We start from the raw sequence: 17,883 nt of genomic DNA, 5'->3' as shown, positions 1-17,883 counted from the left end.
CCCTTAAATGCTGTGCTAAAATGACACTACTAACGCCTTTGCCATGAAAGCCTTGGAACCCCACCCAGGTCTGCATGAGTACGCTCAGACAGTTGCAAAGCAGTTCCAATCCTCTCACCTTGGAGTCAACACCTACCCCCACTATGCCCCTGGTCAGCAGGAAGAAGTTAGTTAGAAGTTCTTCAACTTCATTAGCCAACACCTTAAGGTTAAGGTGTTATAAAACCCAAAGGGACGGATTTGAAACCGCCATTGCAAAACCGTAACTGAGACAATGAAAGAGATCTGACCTAACCAACTCCATCTTGCTTCTAACCTCCAAGCTGCCCTTGTTCACTCCTGGGCATAGGCCGAACTAACTTTGTGAGGAACTTAGTTTATAGTTTAAACAGAGATGATAACAGCCCTTTCCCCTAAACAAACCCCCATCTTGCCTGGGGACTAGGCTGACATTGTAGGACTAACAAATTAGCCATAAGATTAGAAATTATGGTTTAAGAGTCAAGCAGCTGGAGGCTACTAGACTCTGGCCCTATTCAAATTGCTCCTGGGAATAAAATCACTATTGTAAAACCTAAAACCAGTGCTTGAGATAATTTGCAGACCCTGCACTTGATGGATTAGCTGGCACCACCCACATCGATAAACTGGCTCATCTGACCTTGCGGTACCCCCACCCAGGAACTGACTCAGTGCAAGAAGGCAACTTTGACTCCTTATGATTTCATCTCTGACTTGACCAGTCAGCACTCCTAGCTCACTGGTTTCCCTTAACCCACCAAGCTGTCCTTAAAAACTCTGATCCCTAAATGCTCAGGGAGACTGATTTGAGTAATAGTAAAATTCTGGTCTCCTGCAAAAAAAAAATCTAAAGAAAAGATTTTAAATCTAAATCAAATTTACTTTTTATTTGGACATCAGACTTACTGGTGAAGTAGCTGAAGAATATAGTTCACTTTAGATATGAAGTTAGATACCACAAACTTGAATTTAGATATCAGTGTTATGTTTTAAATTTAAGTGTGTGGCTTTTTGCTTTATATTTTTTAAAGACTGATAGGTTACTTTTGTCTGGTCAGGTTTCTGAACCCTTGATCACTCTCAGTATACCTGGGGAGCTCATACCTTAATGCCAAGTCACTTTTATTAAAATCCAGACCTATACGGGCTAGTTTTAAAAAGGGAGAGACCAATGAATAACTCTCTGGAATAACCTGATAAAAGAGCAGATGCAACATGTCATGCTACTACTTTCACCCACCAACACTTGCTGAGGTAAGTGCTTTTACTTCCCAAAAGAGAGGATGAGAAACTCAATTTCCTGGGAATCCACAGGGCATAGGAACAACTCTAACTGCAATTCCCCATCATTTGCTTGCACTGAATCCTACCTGGCACAACATTGGTAAAAGAAAAAAGATAAGAAAGGCAGCAAAACTTACCAAAGAACAATATACAAAAAAAATCTTCCCATAGTACAGATTAAAATTTTGGTACAGCATTTCCTCAATAATTAAAATAAGAAGAAAGGAAGGTCACAAAGGGAAATTGTTTCAATGTAGGAAAAAGTGAGAAAAGAGTGAATGACAAAAATATATGTAATATGCTCCATTTGTGTAATAAAGGGAAAAGTAAGCATCACTATTCACATTTGTTTATGTTCACTTATAAAGAAATCCTGGAAAGAAACCTAAAACACTAAAAAAAAAAAAAGTTACCTGGAGGCACAGGAACTGAGCAAAAGGGGCCAAGCATTAAAAAGAGACTTTTTTTTTTCCAACTCCATAATTAATTTTTTTTTGGATTTGGAACCACATGAATATATAATTTATATGAGAAAGTTAAATACAATGAATAAAATAGTAACACTTAATAAAAACACAAATTCAGTTATCCCAAAAAACAGTTTGTTTCAGAGAACATAAATTATCATTTTTGGTCTTAAAACATTTTCAGAACTAAACATAAAAGGAACTACAGTTGAGTTTTGTCTCTCTACACATATCAATGAGCAGAACAATCATCTACTGAAACCTTCATATGCTGCAAGTTTATTTCTGAAATATGACTCATAAAAAGCAGAGTTAGGGAAAATTAAACAAAATGTAATGCCTATTCCACTAATTTTGAACTGAACAGATGTTTATATTGTAATGTCTATGATAAAAATACAAAGCAAAAATATGCTGGAGGGTCACAGCTAAAGTCACTTGAAAACAAACTAAGGATTTTGAAGATCATAGTGTATTCTCCTTGAAGGTAAGAAATCATAATATATCCACATTGTATTTAACAGACACTCAGTTCTTCAGATAAGTGAAAAAAAAAGTCCTAGACAGCCTTTTAAGTCTTCTATTTACCAAACCTTCATCAACAAGTGATTCATATTATGTGTGCTTTTAATGAATAAAATTACATTTTTAAATGTTCTATCATTTAAAAGTGAAATATACTATTAAATTTCATCACCTTAGAATCAAGTTCCATTAAAATGAATTAATTATTCAATCCATATATCAGAATTAAAGCAATAAATGGAAACAAATTAAAGAAATACAACCCAATAAATCAAGGTTGTGTACTCCACTATCTGTTTAGACAGGAAAAAATTTTAAATCTTAAAGAGAATGTTACCTTATATATGGGGATAAAGTAGGCAACATCAAAATTCTATTGATTTTCAAATTCTGGAGTACACTTTTAAAAACTCTATCAGTGAACTGCTTGATTGCTGTTCTAACCAAAAACTCAGTTTATCTTTTATTTATATTAAATGAAACTATATATCCTAAATAATTCCCATAATTAGGCTACATTACAACTTTCCCCAAAGCATTTATAATACAATATAACATAATACATAAAATGCAACGTGCAATCCTTGAAAATTAGATTTGCAAAGCATTTTAATGAGGCTATATGCTGGATATCTTCGGTAGACTCCTCTAGATTTACTCTCTACCTTTTTCTACTCTGCTCTGGATCAGGGTGGACTGCATCAACTGGCTCCCTTATCTGTTGGCTTCCTTTGGATTAAGCTAATGGTAGACACAGCCAGGAATTTGAGAGCAAATGGTCAAGGCAGAAAACAGGGTCATGGATTTATTCCTCAAACCTCCTTCTTCCATTTGGGTCAATGTAGATTGGCTGTAACCCTCTAATAAAGGTCATGTATCCTATCAGCTGACCTTTCCACAGGCTCCTGCCTTCGTTTTTCAGGCTTACAGCTGCCTCTCTATATATCCCATCCTAGCACTAATAAAAATAAAATGTAAGCAATGTGTGTAATTTTAATTTTTCTAGTAGCTACATTTTAAAATGAAATAGGCTAATATAATATTAATATATTTTATTTGTAATATACATCCAAAGTATTATCATTTCAGATGTGATAAGTATAAAAATCATTAATGAGATATTTCACATTCTTCTGCTTTCATACTAAGTCTCAGAAACACAGTGTATATATTAAACTTAAAACACACCTCAATTTGGACTAGCTACATTTTATGTGCTCAATTATTTTATCCCCTCCTGATGATTTCCTTCCTCCTCCCCATTCCTTTGTAAATAGTCTTTTTATTAAACTTTCCTTAATTATCCTCATGGTTGTCTCAACTATTTTCCCCCAGGATGAAACTAATACACATGGGGAAATCCTTGAAATAATGTTCATGAAAAAGTAGTATGCAAAATTGTACAATTACACTATCATCTCAACTACACGAATAATGAACATAAAAGAAAATGAAAAGAAATATCACAACATCTTAACCTAAACTAATGGCACCGTTTCTTGGTACATTTTTGCGGTCTCCAAATTGCATTAAATTCATAAAAACAATTTAAAATGTCAAAACAAAAATGCAGTATAATACTTTACAAAACTGATCAGCTGAATATAACAAACAGGGACTCACATTCTTATAATAGAACCTACTCATAAAAAGCCTATAAAAGGAAATTGAAATCATTCAAATATATATTTCTGGTATAAACAGAGTGTCAAATAAACTGAAAACAATATCACTGGCAGAAAATCTATACATTCCTCAGAAAGGGGAGTCAAACACTAAGGAGCTCAGAGTATCCAGCGAGTATATCAGGTTTTCAACATTTACAGGTCCCTTCTTTCACAATATAGGCAAGTAGAAAAAGTCAGGACATATGGCCCAGTTCAATGTGTGGACTAAAATTGGTTACCAAACACACACTGGATTCAAACATGGAACATTTCTAGATTTTAACATCTTAGTCCACATGGTAATGAGTTCCAGAATTCTGTGGCAGACAAAACAAAGAACACGGTAAGTAGGTTAAGATGAAGAGAGAACAGTTATATCCCAGGGCTGATTCTACTTCTTTTCCTCAATCTTCTCTTTCACCCAAAAGTGCATTCAGGGCTTAAGAAGGATGGCATAAATGACAGAATTCTATGTAACCATTTCATTCTTTACCTACTTGGCTTTGCCATCCTACCTACTCTTAAAACAGACATTCCCTAATATATGTGTGAAATATTTCAACATCCTTTTGTTTCCTAGATCAGCCTCTCCAAACTCCCAGTTTTGTTCTAATAACAAAAAAAACCAATCTAAATATCTAATAGGTTAAATAATGAAACATCACCCATTGAATGGAATGCTATGCATTTATAAATATTTTTTAAATTATTTCATATACAACAATGTGAAGGTACGTAATACCAGTAAAGCTTATACATAAAAATGGTTAACATGGTAAATTTTATGTTATGTATATTTTACCATAATAAAAAATGATTATTTCATAATATGGAACCAAGTGAAAACATTATATTGTGATGAACCAATGGGAACAACTAATTAAACATTGGGAATCAGTGGTTTACTGTATAAAATACAGAAAATCTCACAGAAAAAATAACCTCTTATACTATTCAGATACAACCACAATTAATCACTATATATCCCTATAATGGGATGGTGGTTAGATACAGAGATCGATCCCTATTAATCTCAGTCTCTATCTAAATTCCCTAATTATCTCTTCACATTAGCCAAATAATGTCCAAACCATTATCTTCTCATCAAAATCCAACACATTTCACCAACAGTTCAAATATCCTTTTTTAAAAACCTGTTATCTGTTCATCTTAATAAAAACAGCTAAAATGTACTGAGTGCTTACTATGTGCCTGGCATTATTTCATTTACTTTATTATCTTGTTTAATCCTCATAAATATCTTGTGAGGTAGGAACCATTATTTTCCTAATTTTACACCTGATAAAAATAAGGGTTTGAGTGATTATTCAGTTTTTAAAAAATAACTAGAGGATAGTGGAATCATGATTCAGACCCAGGCCCAGCTAACTCTAAAGCTCACAATCTTAACTATTCTGGTAATACTTTTCACTTTTGTATAGACACAATAAAATATCTTACCACATACAATCAAACCTAGGTTTAATTACAAATTTTTAGATTCATTGAACAATACTGTTAATGGGCTCCCAAATGCTCTGTCTCAGTACCTATATGCCAATAAACAGAATTATTCAATTCCTCTTACATCAAATAATCTAAAAGTAGTCCTTAGTTACATTATAAGCTTCAAATAGACAGTAAGAATAATAGCTTACAAACACCAAAAACTACAAAATGCACTCCCAATTCATTTATTATAGGAATCATATGCTTTCCTTTCATTATTGTACTTAAAACCAAAGGATTTCAGCAGTTGCCACTAAAAATCAAAAGTAGATTCGGGAAAATGAACTTTTACACATCTGTTGCAAGTCTAAAAAATAATAATTTAATGTGCTGTAAATTTATACCTTTATCAAAAACAAAGAAAATATTTTAAATATTAACATGAATTTTTTTCTTAAAATTAGAATAAAAACTAAAGTAAGTTTGAGAACACTTTTTAAAAAAATTTTCTTAGAGGCAGGGTCTTGCTCTGTCACCCACGCAAGGGTGCAGTGGTGTCATCACAGCTCACTGCTCAGGTGATTCTCTTGGACTCCAGTGATTCTCCCACATCAGCCTTCCAAGTAGCTAGGACTACAGGTACATGCCACCACATTCAGCTAATTTTTTTTTTTTTTTTTTTTTTTTTTTTTTTAGAGATAGGGTCTTGTTATGTTGCCCAGGCTGGTCTCAAACTCCTAGACTCAAGCAATCCTCCTGCCTCGACCTCCCAAAGTGCTGAAATTACAGGTGTTAGCTACCATGCCCACCCTTCAAAAATGTTTTTAATAAGATCACTTCCCACATAACCAACATACCTCACTTTTTAGCATATTTGCATTCTCAAAGGATAAGTTAAAAAATTTCTTCAGTCAATCATATTTTGCATTGAAATATGAAATGTATTTATACCACAGAAGATATCCTTGAATTATAATTTGAAATCACTTAAAAGAAAACACCTTAAAATATACAGGAAAACTTCAACTACGTTACAAAATACAAATCCTTAAATATAAATTATGTCCCCTGAGAACAAGATGAAAGATTTTCCTGACATCTTACTAGATATTTAAAATTAACTTTATTGCATCAAGTTTGACATAAGATAATCCCTCTCTGCAACCTTATAATCCAATGTTCCAATGCTAAACAGATCTACTCAATTTCATTACTGAATACTTCCTTCATCCCACTGCTTCCCCCTGCTTTTCATTGAAATCTGAACATCCCCTGAGGACAGCATTAACTATGCTAGCCCTCTCTAGTGGCCACTACCCATTCTCTGATTCCCCACAATGGACAGAACAGGGAATGAACGGAGACGGAGAAAAAAGGCAGGCATTCCCCAATGCTAATTTCAGACTGGACAAAGACTCTCCTGCTTTGTATGCCTCAGAGTATCTAAATCTAACACTCTTCATGCCAGGGAATTCTGAAGCATATCTTATAACCGCCTTAGCTTTGGGGATCAACCTGTATATTTTGAAAAATCTACCCAGGTAATTCTTATCTGCTGCTTTCTCCCAATGAAAACCACCCTTCACTTCCCCACATTTACGTGGCTTACACCTTTCCCTATACTCCATATTCTGCCACCAGCTTGGTGACTTTAATACCTTATTGAAGAAGACTTACTTGGCTCCTCTACCTTAATGACCAGCTCCAGTTACTTCAGCAACTCACTTTTGTGATCACATTGGCTATCAAAAAGGGAAGATCAGGCCAGGCACTATGGCTCATCCCTGTAATCCTAGCACTTTGGGAAGCTGTGGTGAGAGGATTGCTTGAGCCTAGGAGTTCAAGACCAGCTTGGGGGACATTGCAAAACCCCATCTCCACCAAAAACACAAAAATTATCCGGGCATGGTGGCACATGCCTGTGGTCCCAGCTACTCAGGAGGCTGAGGTGGGAGGATCGCTTTAGCCCTGGAGGCAGAGGTTTCATTAAGTCAAGATGGCCCATTGCACTGCAGCCTGGGTGACAGAGCCAGACCCTGTCTCAAAAGAAAAGGTGGGTTGTTGGGGGAGATATTTTAAAGGTCCTACCTGGTTCCTACATATCTTTCCAGTTTTATCTCCTCCTTTAAAATGCACTCTACTCACTGGGACCTTGGAGAAGCTCTCCTAAATCTCCATTTTATACTTGTTGCTCCTTCAAACCAGAATATCCTTTCCCAATCCAATCCAGGGCACTCTTACTTGGTCCCTAAGATTTCATTTAAGGCCTGCTAGCTCTGTGAAGTATCTGCTGATATCCTCATGATATAAGTATGGCATTTAATCTATTTACATGACTTCTTCCAGTCCCCTAAGACTATTCAGCTTCTGAGGATAAATGCTTTTGTTTCAGTTGACTTTAAATACCCAGTGCTTTTAAATTTGTGGAATACCTAGCACTCAGTATGTATCCAATAATTATATCTTAATTTTACATTCCTCTGTTATAAAACTTATCCACTCACATGTTCTCAACTATGGTCAGTATTTCCAAAATTGAAATCTCAGCTCAATCACCAAATAATTAGTAAAGGCCAAGTACTATACTATAAAAGGTATAATGAATGCTACCTAAACTTGAGCTTAAAAAATCTGGTTGCAGCCACTGTAAAACGTCTGGTCTTAGGTAGAATGTGATAGGTTGTGACAGACCACATTCCCACTTCAACAAATAAACAAACAATATTTTTTAAGACATTATAGAACTAAGGCCGTAAAAAGAATTAAGTTACATGAAATTCCAGAAAGTAGAAAACCTTTCTGAGGTAAGCAGTCTATCACTGGATATTTTCTTCTTTGGGGATACTTGTCTTATTATAGATGGAAGGGAACAAAGGAATGAGCTTGGTCCACAAAGAGTGACTTTTCTAGAAAAAAAAAAGAAGCCAGCAATGTGTTGGTGATCATACAAAGCTGGTATAACAATTTGGAAATTTCAAGTGTCCTAATATGTGGCTAATTAATCACAGTATATTTGCTATATTCTGATGCTGTCTGGAGAGGCAGGAAACTTCTATAAAATAGGATGAAATTTTCTGTAGTCTCGTAGTAGATAGGAGACTACTTTCTACTAAAAGAACAATACCTGCCAAATCTGTAAACAGTATGGGAGGCCAAAGAGTAAAGTTCCAAAGAGCAGACTGAATCACCCAATCTTTCGAGGTTAATGAGGTAAAGACCTAGCAAATTATCAATCAAAAGTACAGAAGGGATAAGTCTAATGAATAAGGAAGAACAAAAGACAGAATGAATTTTACTAAACCTGCAATCAAAACTGACTCAGCTGACAGAACAGAATTAATCAGCCCCTAATCTTATCCATATGACAAAGGAAAAGGGAATTCATTTCTAGAAGAAAAGCATCATCTAGAACTTATACAGTTCCTTTATGTGTGTCTGGCGTACATTAAAGATTACTAGGCACATGAAAAGGGACAAGACTGATTGAGAAAAAATACAAATTACCAATAATAATTAAAAATGAGAACATCACTATAAACCTATAGATTTTCAAAAGGTAAAAACGATATTATAAATACCATTCTATCAATAAACATAATTTAGATAAAACAGACAAATTCCTTGGAAAATATAACAGCAAAAATGGCACAAAGAGATATAAAAATCTGAAGTTTCCTGTATCTATTAAATAAATTAAAACCATAATTTAAAACTTTTCAACAACAAAAAGTCTAGTCCTAGATCTTCCTTGGTGAATTTTCTTAAACATTCTTAAGAGGAAACAATACTATTCTTATAAAAACACTTCCAAAGAAGACAAAGAGTAATACTTTCCAACTCAATTAATAAGGTCAGCATTATCTCAATACCAAAACCTGAAAGACATTACAAGAAAAGAAAATTATAGACCAATGTCCCTTATGAACATAGTAATAAAACTCTTAAACAAATTCTAGCAAACTGAATCCAGTATATATAAAAATAACAAGACATCATAAGCAAGTAGGGTTTATTCCAGGACTTCGAGAATGGTTTAATATTCAAAAATAAATATAACTTTATCACATTAACATAATAAAAGATAAAATAATGATTTCCTGCACTTATCTTAAAAATGTACAGAAAAAGCACATGAAAGATTTCAATCCCTATGCATGATTTTAAAAAAAGAATTATCAGCAAACTAAGATTAGGGAGGTTTGGGGGTAGAAAACCCCTTGGCTAGAAACTGACCATATACATTGTTTATATCTCCATATAAAATGTATATGAAAATGCAAAAGTCTAGTAGACAAGTAAATACTAAAGAACTAGAAAACAAACTCACATGGCTGTACATCAAGACTTTTTATAAAGCTAAAGTAATTAAGACAGTATAGTATTGTCTAAGATTAATGGAAGAGAGCAGAGTCCGGAGCTAGGCAAATACACAGCCACTTGATTTATTACAAAGGCACCCCTGCAATTCAGTGTGGAAAATGACAGTCTTTGCAATAACGGTGCTGGTGCTAGTAACTATAAATATATAAATATGGATATAACTATAAATATATATGAATGATACAAAGGAAAGAAGGTGACCCCTACTTCAACCATATACAAAAATTAACTTAAGGTGGATCACTGATCTAATGTAAAAACCAAAACGATAAATGTTCTAAAAGAAATCATGGAAGAATATCTTCATAATCTTGGAGCAAAGATTCCTTAAGCCAGACCAGAAAAGCACAAACCATAAAAGACAATATTGGTAAACCAAAGTTCACTTAAGTACTTCTGCTGATCGAAATACACCATTAAGAGTGAAAAGGTAAACACCAAGTAGAGAATATATCTGCAAAACACACATTCAACAATGGAATCATATCCAAAAAATTAAGAACTCTTACAAATCAACGAAAAAGATAACCCTATTTTTAAAAGTGGGTTTTTTTTTAAAAAAAGGCTTAACCAAAATACAAATCCAACTGGCCAATAAACATGAGAAAAATGCTCAATATCATTACTCAATGGGAAATGCAAATTAAACCCATAATGCCATGCCACTGTACAGTCATCAGAATGGTAAAATTAAACAGACAATATCAAATGGCAAGGATGTGGAAAAATTAAAACTCTGATACATTGCTGATGGAAATATAAACTAGTAAAACTATTTTGGGAAAATGTTTGGTGACATCTACTAAAGCTATACATGTATCTACGTATGATACAAAAATTCCACTCTTGGGGATATACCCAACAGAAATGATTGCTTCTGGCCATCAAAAAAATTACTCAAGTATGTTGATAGTAGTAACTCCACAATAGCAAATACTGGAAACAATCCAAATGCCCTTCAACAGAACAGATAAATAGATTACAGTATATTCATAAATCAGAATACAATTCAGCAATTAAAAAAAGAACAAATTACTAATACAGGCAACAATATGGATGAATCTCAAATATATATTGTTGAGTGAAAGAAGCCAAACATAAAAGAGCACATGGTATATGACCTACAGTGATAGATAAAAGAATAGCAGTATATGACTGGAAGGACATAAGGAAGTCATGTAGTATAATATTTCATATTCTGGAAATATTTCATATTTTGATCTAGGCATTGATTTTATTAGTAAAAAAACTATTGAGCTCTACACTTAAGATCTGTGTCCTTCAGCATATTTAAGTGATGCCTCACTTTTTAAAACTGAGAAAACAGAAAATAATACATATGTACTATGTAAGACAGTAGAAAATATATGAATACAAAAACTGAGCAGTATAGAAATTCAAGACAGTTGTATCTAAGGTGGAAAGTGAAAGCCAAGGGTATGGCCTGAGTCTTGAACAAACAGGAACTGGATAATAAAAAATACTTAAAATATAATCAAAATTATATAGTAAAGAAGTACAAGGCATATGTGATGACCGATGAGTATTTCAGCTAAAATGGTATGACTCAGTTGCTCCTAAAGTTGGCTCTTTCTATCTGAGGAATATATTTTAAAAAACAAACAAATGACTGAGAAGAGTGGACTGCTGCAAATCTCTTTTATGTCTAGCTTAATAGGGACAGGTGAAGTCTTATATCTGCTGCTGCATTCAATCTATTGGAATAAGTTGTTTTGGTTAAAACATATGAAGAAAATCTGGTCTTATACAAATAGTTAAATAGAAAAATATTTCAATAACATTTCCAGATAACTGTGGATATTTTTCTTTGACATGATACCAAAATTCAACAAGACAATTTCTCAACAAGTAGTTTCAATGTGCTAATCTCAAACTACATCAATTAAATTTTCAAACTCTGTACACACATGAAAAAATGGTAGTGGATAAGGTGAATAGCATCTGTTAGGTCTGTTAATAAAAATAGTTTCAACTTTGAGGTTTCTCTCTAAAAGAATCTCACAGAGCACTCTAAGGGTCCTTGGACTATGCTTTGAGAACTGCCAGTTTATATTTACAATCCAGGTGGTAGCTTGAAAGAAAACAAGCACATGCTCTACATGGTACACATTTTGTCTAAATAACCCATACTCATCCGTCAACCCTCAGCTTCAACATTCCCCAGAGAAACATTTCCAGATCCCTCTCCATCAAAGAAGTGCCATATTAGGCATTCTCATTGCACTTAGCACATGATAATTTTACTTTTATTTATGAGATTTTTTTGTCAGCCTAATGCTAGTCTGTATTTTCCACAAGGGCTGAGATCATTGAGATAATGTCTAATTTTGTTCATGGTTACATCCCCAGAATCTCTCTCTCTCCCTAAGATCTATTCTCAATATAGCAGTCAGAGAGTTCCTTTCAAAATCTAAGTCATTTATATCATTCCTCTGCTCAAACCTTCCAGTGGCTTCCCAGCTCATGCCAGGTAAAAGCCAAAATTGTCAACATGGCCTACACAGCTTTGTATGACCTGATTCCTGTTGCCTCTCTGATCTCACCTTTTACCAATATCTCCACTACTCACTCTGCTGCAGCCACCATGGCCTCCTGATATTCTTGGAACCCACTAATCACATTCCTACCATAGAACCTTTACTCTTGCAATTTTCTCAGCCTGAAACACTTTCCTATAGACAGCCAAATGTCTCATACTACCTCACTTCGCTCAGATCTCGCCTCAAATAACACGCTATCAGTGAGGACTTATCTAAACAAGCTTTTTACAAATAGCAACTATCCCTGCCCTCAACTCTCCACACTTCCTATTCTTACCCTGCACTATTTTCCTCCATAGCATTTATTACCATCTGACATATTACAGTAGTCTCCTCTTATCTGTGGGGAATATGTGGATGCCCCAGTGGATGCCTAAAACAGTAGATAGTACCAAACCCTATATATACCATGTCTTTTCCTATACATACATATGTTTGATAAAGTTTAATTTCTAAATGTAAGCAAGCACTAATAATAAAATAGAACAATTATAACAGTATGCTAGCATCACTACTTTTGTGCTTTGGAGCAATTATTAAGTAAAATGAGGGTTGCTTGAATACAGACACTGCACTACCACAACAGTTGATCTGGTAACCAAGATGACTACTAAGTGACTAACAGGTAGGTAGCATATAAGGTGCAGATACACTGAACAAAAGGATGATTCACATCCCAGGCAGAGCAAAGCAGGATAGCACAAGAGTTCATCAGGCTACTTAGAATGACCCTCAATTTAAAACTTACAAATTGTTTATTTCTGGAATTTCCCGTTTAATATTTTTAGACCACGGTTGACCATGGGTAACTGAAACTATGGAAAGCAAAACCACAGATGGTGGGGGGTGCTTTATGCATTTTCTTATTTATGGTCTGCTTCCTCAACTAAAACACACACTCTATGAAAGGAGGGATTTTTTTTTCTTTTCCATTCCCTGCTATATCCCCACTGCCTAGAAGAGTGCCTAGTACTGTAAGTTCAATAATTTACACATATTTATTGAATTCTTACCAAGTACTCTACACCTAGTAAATGGTATGCTCTCAATGAATATTAGTTGAACCAAATGAATACTGGATGAATCTGTTTCAATACACAGATAAGTAAGCCCAGTATAGAAAGCTGCCAGAAGTCTATGCACCCAGATTTCTCCAGAGAAAGAACTCACACTGGGTCACCCCAATCCTCTGGGACCCAAGCTGCTACAGCACAGCACTATTTTGAGAACAAAGCCACTGCTGCAGTGTATACTGCCCTGGGGTCGAACAGCCCCTGCAACTCCACATCCCTGGGGCCCCACCAGCATCCCACCATAGCCACACAAAAAGCTGCAGCACCACGACTCCAGCTAGACCCAGCAGTATAGCAATCACATGGCACCCAAGCTTACCCAGCACCCTAAACACACAAGGAACAGGTGATCCAGCACAGCAGGAAAGCCACCCCCAAGACTTGGGGAGCCAATGCAGGTGCTCCCCAGAACCTGGCAGCTGGCTGCCAGCTGCCATCATTGATCCTGCTCCCTAAACTAGCAGAGCTGCCCATGCATTGCATGCATGCCCCAGCGACAAAGAACTAGCCCACCCAACATTTAAAGCTGCCAGTGATCCTTCCCAGGTGACTGGCAGAGCATGACCCCCAGCGACCAAGAACCAGCCCACTTTATATTCACCACCACTGGCAACTCCAGTTCCATAACCAGAGGAGCCATAAAGGCCAGCACACACCCCCTTCAGGGCCTGAGAACCAGCCCACCTGGCAGCTGCCAGTTTCAGTAAAGGCATGCTGCTGCCTCCACAAACACCCACAGTCTAAGCCACTGAGACATTCACAGACACCACTGACATAAATTACAGCTGAAGAAATCCCATGGAGACTACACGTTGGCACCCACCCAGAATCAAAGCCAAAACACCCTACCCAACCAACACTATAGGACACATCTACAGGAAAAAGTCTTTCCCTACAAAAGCTACTCCCATAAAGTTAGAGGAGGTGATTGCAGATGCATAGCTATCAACATAGAAACACAAAACACACGAAAAAGCAAGGAAACAGGACCACCCCAAAGGAACAAAATAATTATCCAGTAACTGATTTCAAGGAAAAGGAAATCAAAATAACGATCTTACGGAAATTCACTACGATATAACTGAAAAGGAATTCAAAGTAATAATCTTATGGAAATTCACTGAGATACAAGACAACTCAGTGAAACCCAGAAAACAATTCATGATCTTAATGAGATATTTAACAAAGAGATAGGGGAAAAAAGGCACAAGAAAGGATATCTGAACTTGAAGATAGGTCTTCTGGTATAATCCAGCCAGGCAAAAACGAAGAGAGAAAGAATTTTAAAAGCATGAAGAAGGCCTAGGGCTTATGGGACACCATTAAGTAGACAAATATCCACATTATGGAAGTTCCAGCAGGAGAAGAGACAAGGAAAGGCAGATAAAGCTAATTTAATGAAGTAATAGCTGAAAACATCCCAAGTCTGGGGAGAGATATGGATATCCAGATCCAGGAGCTCAAAAGACCTCAAATAGATTCAACCCACCCATATTTATTGAATTTTTACTAGGTACTCTATACCTAGTAAATGATATGCTTTCAATGAATATATGTTGAACCAAATGAATACTGGAAGAATCTGTTTCAATACACAGATAAGTGAGCCTGGTATAGGAAGCTGCCAGAAGTCTATGCATCTAGAATCAAAGCACATTAGAGTCAAATTGTCAAAACTCCAAGACAAAGAGAGAATTCTAAAAACAGCAAGAGAAAGCAGTTAAGTCACATATAAGGGAATCTCCTTTGGAGTAACAGTGGATTTCTCCACAAAAACCTTACTGGTCAGGAGAAAATGCAAAGATATAGTCAAAGTATGAAAGAAAAAATGTCATCCAAGCATCTAAGGATACTATATCAAGCAAAACTATCCTTCAGGAATTAAGGAGAAGTAAAGTCTTCAGACATGCAATAACAGAGAATTCATTACCACTAGACTGGCCTTATAGGAAATGCTGAAGGGAGTCATACATAGGAAGAGAAAGAACAATAACTACCATCATGACAACACATGAAAGAGTAAAGCTCACTGGTGGAGCAGATATACAAATGGAAAAGAGTTAGGAATCAAACCTTATCACTAAAGAAAACCACTAACCCACAACGATAAACAATAAGAGATGAAGAAAAGAACAAAGGATGTACAAAATAAACAGAAAACAATTAACAAAATGATAAGAGGAAGTCTCCATTTATCAATAACTTTAATGTAAATAGATTATATTCCCCCAATTAAAAGGCTGGCTGAATGGATTTAAAAAAGAAAAAAAAACAGGAGTTCGAGACTAGCCTGACCAACATGGTGAAACCCCATCTCTAATAAAAATACAAAAATTGGCCAGGCATGGTGGTGCGTACCTGTACTCCCAGCTAGTTGGGAGGCTGAGGCAAGAGAATTGCTTGAACCCGGGAGGCAGAGGTTGCAGTGAGCCAAGATCGTGCCACTGCACTCCAGCCTGGGTAACAGAGCGAGACCCCCGTCTCAAAAAAAAAAGAAAAAAGAAAAATCAAGCTCCAACTGTAGGTACACATAGACTGAAAGCATAAGGATAGAAAAAGATATTCCATACAACAGAAACCAAAAATAAGCAGGAATAGCAACATTTACATCAGGTAAAATAGACCGTAAGTCAAAAACTTTTACAATGACAGATATCATAAAATGACAAGAAGATTAACCCAGCAAGATGATGTAACAATGTTAAGTATATATGCACCCAAAACCAAAGGACCCAGATACATAAAGCAAATATAATTAAATCTAAAGGGAGAGGCAGACTCCAATATAATAACAGTTTGCGACTTTAATACCTGAATATCAGCATTGGAAGATCATGTAAACAGAAAATCAAAAAAGAAACATCAAAGTTAGAGTGCACTTAGACCAAATGGACCTAACTGACACTTATAAAACATCTCGATCAGCAGCTGCAGAATGTACATTCTTCTCATTAGCACATATAACAATCTCCAGGATAGATCATATGTTAAGCCAAAAAACAAGTCTCAACAAATTCAAAAAAGTAGAAATCATATGAAATATCTTTTCTGACCACAATGGAATAAAACTAGACATCAATAACAAGAGGAACTTTGGAAACTGTACAAATACATGAAAATTAAACAACATATTCCTGAATGATGAATAAGTCAAAGAAAAAATTTTAAAAGATTTTTAAAATTTTCCCAAAATAAATGAAAACAGAAACACAACATACAAAAACTTACAAGATAAAGCAAAAGCAGGACAAAGAAGAAATTTTATAGCAATAAATGCCTGAATTTAAAAAGTGAAAGATTTTAAATAAGTTATCCCTTTAGGATAAAAAAAAAAAAACCTCAACAAATAGGGTACAGAAGGAGCATACCTCCAAATAATAAAGGCTATATATGACAAACCCACAGCTAACATTGTACTGAATGCTAAAATAAAGTTGAAAGTTTTTCTACTAAACCCTGGAACAGACAAGGTTGGCCACTTTCACCACCTAAATAACGTTTTTGGTGCACCTCAAAAAACTAGAAAAGTAAGAAAAAACAAACCCAAAATTAGTAGAAGGAAAGAAATAATAAAGATCAGAGCAGAGATAAACAAAACAAAGACTAAAATCATCAACAAAGCAAAAAGTTGGTTTTTGAAAAGATAAAACTAACAAACGTTTATTCAGAATAACTAAGAGAGAGAAGATTCAAATAAATAAAATCAGAAGCAAAAAAGAAGATATTACAACTGATAACATGGAAACACAAAAAAAATCATTACAGACTATTATGAACAACTATACACTAGCAAACTGGAAAACCTGGAGGAAATGGATAAATTTCTGGATACATACAACCTACCGAGATTGAACCAGAAAGAAACAGAAAACCTGAGCAGACCAATAACAAGTAGCAAGATTAAAGCAGTAATAAAAGATTCCCTAGCCCCCGTGACTCAGGAGGCTGAAGCAGGGGGATCAGTGGAGCCCAAGGGTTTAAGGTTGCAGTAAACTATGATTGAAGCACCAAACTCCAGCCTGCGTAACAGAACAAGATCCTGTTTCAAATTAATTAATTAATTAAATAGTCTTCCAACCAAGAAAAGCCCAGGACCAGATGGCTGTCACAATTGAATTCTGTCCAACTTGGAAGAGGAACTAACACCAATTCTTCTAAAACCACTCCAAAAAAATTATAGGGAAAGGAATTCTTCCAAACTCATTGTACAAGGCCAGCATTACCCTGATAACAAAACCAGACAAGAACAGAACACAAAAGAAAATGAAAAGCCAATATCCCTGATGAATATAGATGCTAAATTCCTCAATAAAATACTAACAAACTGAATCCAACAACACATAACAACGTTATACACCACAATCAAGTGGGATTTAGCTCAGAGATGCAAGGATGGCTCAATATATGCAAATCAATAAATGTGACATATCACAGCAAAAGAATAAATAACAACAAT

The sequence above is a fragment of the Pan paniscus genome, chromosome 4 (assembly GCF_029289425.2).
Source record: "Pan paniscus chromosome 4, NHGRI_mPanPan1-v2.0_pri, whole genome shotgun sequence".
Taxonomy (NCBI): Eukaryota; Metazoa; Chordata; class Mammalia; order Primates; family Hominidae; genus Pan; species Pan paniscus.
The sequence above is the reverse complement of the archived record's forward strand: the minus strand, read 5'-3'. Positions refer to the sequence as shown.